This window comes from Parus major, chromosome Z (genome assembly GCF_001522545.3).
Source record: "Parus major isolate Abel chromosome Z, Parus_major1.1, whole genome shotgun sequence".
NCBI lineage: Eukaryota > Metazoa > Chordata > Aves > Passeriformes > Paridae > Parus > Parus major.
Genome location: NC_031799.1, coordinates 44,277,117 through 44,283,116, shown reverse-complemented (window position 1 = coordinate 44,283,116; position 6,000 = coordinate 44,277,117).

Below are 6,000 nucleotides of genomic sequence, written 5' to 3'. Positions count from 1 at the left end.
AGGTGGAGTGCAGGGAGCAATGGACCACTCAGGACAGACAGATCAAGCATCCCCAGACCTGATGGCCTCAATATCTTCCTAACACCAACTAGTCTCCTAGTGTCATAGTCCTACATTTCCATTTTTCCTGTATGGGCACATCTGCATGAGTGCTTTACACCTCCTCACAAACACATAATCCCTTGGCAACTTCAAATGGATCTGCAGGGAAGAAGGGAGACCTTTAGAGTGTGAGACAATATTTAGAGATCTCTGGTTAGGTTGATGATGTCAGATGTTGTAAACATATAAAACTATTTTTTTCAGGTGTAACTTCAAATTGAATCTCTAAAAATAGGTTTGGAAAAAACCAGACACTGTTATTAAACTCATCAGGAAAGCTGAAGCACAGAGAGGAGAGATTTGCTTGCATTAACAGGGAACAGAAAGTGCAGATGACCTAAAGGAGACCTGGAGTCAAAACCAGTTGATGAGAGAGGAAAGTGATTATAAAATCTTTCTTGGATCAAAATACAAGCTGAAGCATTAGCGGCAGCAAGCACCTCTTTAAGTCAGTATGAAATGTTCCAATTTTCATACACAATTAGCCTCACTAGAACAGTAAGAGCTGCCTCAAGTCTCCTTAATGTAATCATTGCTTGTGGAAAATTTCCTCATGCATCTTTGTTACAGTTTCTCCCACAACACATCTCCCTGAATAGGTGATCATTTCAGTCAGAGTGTGAGGAAACATCTGGGCCCATCTGGCTCAATTAAAGTGCCTTGTTCTAAAAGCATAACCCATCATTTTCTGCTCATCTTGTTGTATTTTCACTTTTGTCTGAAATTAGGACACGCTCAGAAACGCTAATTATTTTATGAATCATCTAACATCAGACTTGATACATCTTTTTTTGTTGTTGCTGTTATGCAGAACCCTTACTTTCAGTTCTTTTGTCCGCTGAGACCAACGTAGCGCTGTCTGGCTTATCTCATTTCACAGGCACTAAATAAAGCCTTCCCAGCACTAAAGCTGGCCACGCGTATGGCGACGTGCTCTGCCTTCCCAAGGCGTCTGCTCGCCGGCAGATCAAGCCTGTGCCCTCTGGAGGAGGCAGATGATGCTGTGCGATGGCCAGAGCCTGGTGCTGACAGCTGCTTCCCACTGACAGGGCACATTGACCCAGGGCTCGGCATCGTTTGCAGCCCAACAAGCCTTTCACCCAGACACGCACCAGGATGCCGAAGGACACGCACAAAACCTGTTCTGGGGCCAAAGCACACTCAGTGCTCACTGCCAGGCACAAACCCTGCGGCCTGAAGCCCAGCATCAGGGCAGCTCCTCAGCAAAGGGTGAGAAGCTTTAAAAGGTGTTGTGCCCCGCAGCTCAGCGCGGCTGTCACAGGCCGGGCAGCAGGAGGGAAGCCTGTGGGAAGTGCCTGTCCCTCTGTGGTACCGATGAAAAGCCAGGCTGAGCAGCAGGGCCTCTTGCACTGTTGTACACAGAGCTGGGTCTGTTGCAGAGGGTGTGCACAAGACTTGAGAAGTACAGCTTTGTACCATAAGGAGTACCTTCACCTGCGACACTCGCCTTCTAGCTGCTGTGACAGGAAGAGCAAGGGCAGGCCTCTCCAAGGCTTTTGAGACCAGATTTACAGGACATGCAACAGTAAGCATGTTCCTCTGGTCTCCTGCCCAAGCTTGAGGTATACCAGGGGAAACAGCAGGAGCAGGAGAGCATGGAGGGCTGGTTGAAGGCACTCGATTCCTTTTATTCAGTTCATTGTCCTATGGTACAAAAGGGTTCACTACCATGACACCACTCCCTGGAGAAGGGCAGATCCCTCCTCTGATGCTCAACTATCAGACCTACATTTTCATGGTCAGCTGTTCCAATGCTTCAGGCTCACAACATCACAAACATTGTATCGAGCTTTCCAGAAACCCCAGGATATGATAACACTGGAGCCAAAAGAATAAACATTCAAAGACTCTCTTCCAGCAGTCCAGACCACAGGAGGGCAGGTGGATCTGGTTCAGGGTCCCTGAGGAAGCAGTGTGCAGATTCCCCACTGTCGTGTGCCTTGCTTCCAAAAGGTTTGCTCTGAAGTCAGGGGTCCAAGACCACAGCAGCTACCCACAACCCCAGAGCTGCCCTGCTCCCTGCAGCAGGCTCTGCTAGCCCCAGAGCAGGCTCCTGCAACACAGCTCCCCTGCAGCAATGCAGAGCCAGCTCCCTTGTCAGCTCCTGGTGTCGAGTCTGCAGCAGCAGGAGCAGAACCAGCCTAGAGAGGTTCTTCTGCCAGACATCAATCCCTGCTCTCTGCAGCTGCACACTGCTCATGCAGAGCCCTGGGGTTCTACTGGCCAGCAGTGGCTCCCACTTCTCAGGATGCTCCTGGTCCTGGTGACCATGCAAACTATGATATTACAAGTATAGAGGCAGAAAATGGTTTGTGCCATCTCATCCTCCATGTCCCCAGGGCTGAAATGTCCATATTAAAAGCAAGAAGGGTTCTAACTGCATGTGTTATTTGCTAGAGATCAATTACAGATCAATGTAAACTGCTGATCTCCCACTGAATTCACTTCTTTATTATACAATATATTAGAGGATTGTTCAGACAGCTCAGCTGGACATTACTAGCACATCAATATTTATTCTGCCCTTTAGCAAGAAGGAGAAATGCAAAGCATAATTTTATTACTAAACTCTCCAGCTGGGAAGGCTCCACCTTGATAATGCCACAGAAATCCTCTCTGTCCTCCATGGGCCTCGTGGGCCTGGCTTGGGACAGGCAACACCATGTCCACGTGTCACCAAAGAGACACATCTGCCCAAGCCAGGGATGCCACAGCACTGGCCAGAAATTGCTGTGGAAACCTGAGCTGAAGCTAAAAAGATAAGTGGAGGCACAACTGTAGCAGCACTTAATGCCAGGGAACACCTTCAGAATTCAAAAAATGCCCTAGTGAGAAAAATAGATAAATCACCACTATTTCAGATTATTCTGACACTAGAGTTGCAGGGATAGATAAGCAGATAATTCTGCAAACGCCACATATCTGAAAACAAGGCTCTGCCTCAGCACACATTTGCCTAGAGTGCCAAGCTGCTTTCTTGTTTATGCTCACTGCTCCAAAAATAAATTGCTTCAGCATCGATAACTGGATGTGTAAAACAAAGGCAAACATTACTTCAGACACAGTCAAACATCAGAAAATATGAAATACATAGGCCTTTAGGGCCCATACTAAAGGCACTAAAATCTAAAAACCCTGTATTTTTTAGAAGCTGTCTAAGCTATCAGAAATATTGACCTCCCATTACAAAGTCCACAGTACCATAGGTTGTTTTAAGGATTTAATTCCTCATAAATCTTTTATCCTCATAATATCTTATCCTCATAACTAGAAATTCCTTACAGAGTAAAGTATATGTTTGCTCTCCAGAACCATACCACTGAAACCAGATTTCTGATATTTTGTATATCAAAGAGGCCTTGGATTTACCCTTTATCTCCTAAAAAAACCTTGTAGCTCAGCCATACTAACAACAGAGCTTCAAAACATTGCATTACTAGACTTTGAGCTGTCAGGCTTTAAACCTATCTTTGCTTAATTTTGGCCATCTCTGCAAAATCTGTTAAGATGCATCACTTGCAATTTACCTTAGACACTTATTGCCTAGCTTGTCTTAGGTGCATTGTTTGATGGTCAGTGCCTGCTCTTGTCCTGTGGCTTTGAGCATTTTTTTTCCTGAGATATTGCCCCAAATGTCTTTTAGTGTAAGTTTCACTTAGCTTGTGCTAATTGTGTTGCTCTCCCTTCCTAAGAAATTGTGTCTTACACAAAGGAAGAGCAAACCTGAATAATCAGGGTATAATTAACCCTCTGGACCCATAGGAGACAAGAAAGTATAACCTACAAGTATGTACAAGGATCTCCCTAAACATACCCAAGAACAAGAAGAAAAACAGAAACCATTTTCCACAAAGCATTTTCCAGGAAAATGCTGTGAAATGCCAATGTACAGGAAGGTATAAGGCAAGATATTGTTGAAGTAACCTGTGCTATGAGCAAAACACTGTATCTTTTAGGACAAACATTTTGCTCTTTTCTGATGTTGGAGAAGCCATCTCATGAGCTATGCTGTGCCCAAGATGAAGCCAGGACATACCTTGAGCTCCAAGAGAACTCCTGCCCCTTGTTCCATCACTACATGACCTTTCCAAAAGCCCCTCTCCCTCATTTTTATAAAGCTCCCTTTAGGTGCTGGAAGGCCACAATGAGGTCATCTCAGAGCCTTCTCTTTCCATGCTGAACAATCCCAGCTCTTCATAGGAGAGCTGCTTCAGCCCTCTGATCATTTCTGTGGCCTCCTTGGAACTCACTCACACTGGCCCATATCCTTATGCTGAGAGCTACAGAGATGGACTCAGTACTACAGGTCACGTCTCACAAGAGCAGCATAGAGAAGGAAAACTCATGAGACTCAAGTCATTTCTAAGAGAAAGGTAAGGAAAATTTGCTTGGTTTTCTGTACCCTGAACTCTAGTGACTTCCTGGGAGAAAAGGCAGGGGTGGGTCTGGCAGGACACTGCTGGCACAGTAGGTATGTGTGTGCCTTCTCCTGTGCATTGTCCAGTGGGAGTCATTAAAACTGATGCAGCCTTTTTGCTGTTCAGGGATACAGAAGTACACCACTGAAGAAGAACCATTCTGAAGAACTGGAGCTTCATTTCACAATTCTGGATAAAAGCATGGTCCTCTAACATCTTCTTTGGGTGCTTCTACAGAAGTGGCAAACACTGCCAGGAGAAATGTCTTTGGGAAATGTGTTTGCATTCCAGCCTGTCTGTGGAAAAGGATATGAAGCATTAAATGCCACCATAGAACACAGCAACAGGAATTCCAGACTATGCTAAAGATCTGCTGAAAAATTCAGATTCTCATCTTCCAGCATCAGGAGTAATCTTCTAATAGTATTTGCATAATACTGAAATTAAAGAACTGCATTTATCATTTCTCATCTGAAGCAGACACATTACACTTGACAGCAATGGAATCAGAAGTTGAAGCTCATCTGATTTTTATTTACATTGCACAAGATGCTTGATCATATTCAAGATGCAGTTTCCAATAATCCATTCAGGTAAAACTCAAACTTTGTTTTTGAGGTCTTGTAGGTATCAAATCCTTTAGAATTGGTGTCATTTAGGCTGTTTTATACCATTGTGCACAAGGATGAATAAACGTGTAATGTTCTATTTCTTCTTGCCTCCTTTGGGCTCAATTCCCTGTGGATATAACTTTTCTCTGGTCTCTCAGCCTCCTTTGGGCTGAATTCTCCTGGGATCCTCTCTCATAGGGAGTCCCACTTATCTCAGTCCTTATTATTCGATGAAAACTCCCAAGGTCGTTAGAATCTTGTTTCTTGTGTTTATTGAAGGATCCTTACAAAACTTAACAGGTCTCTCCAGGCTGGTTACAAGATCAATCTTTGCAATTTGGCACATTTCTTTCTTCTGATGGTACAAACAAGGCCTTGTGGCACACTTCATGTCTGACGCACAAAATGGCCCCGAACTACGCAGTTCTTTTATCTTTATACCTATTCTTACCCAATTAACAATAGACACGTATATTATTTTTCTTAAAGACCCAATGACCCATCACCTCTGTGATGCACTGCGGCATTTTCTATCCAATCACTCACTACTACCCAAAAACCTCTAGGAGAAGAACATGAAGAAGAAAGAAGGAACAAGGGACAACACCTTAAATCTTCCATCTTGTCTCCTGTTCTCTAAACTACTTTAAACTCTAAACCTCAACATATTCACCCAGTGATTTAAAAAACTTTCTAATCTACACACACTTACACTTTTAGCTTTTTCTATCTAACTTCAACATTTGTTTTCATGTATCACCATGAAAACATGCTCATGAATTTCATATTATATGAAATTCAGTGTTTCTTTGAATTCTAAAACTAAATATTAAAAACAAGAGCACACA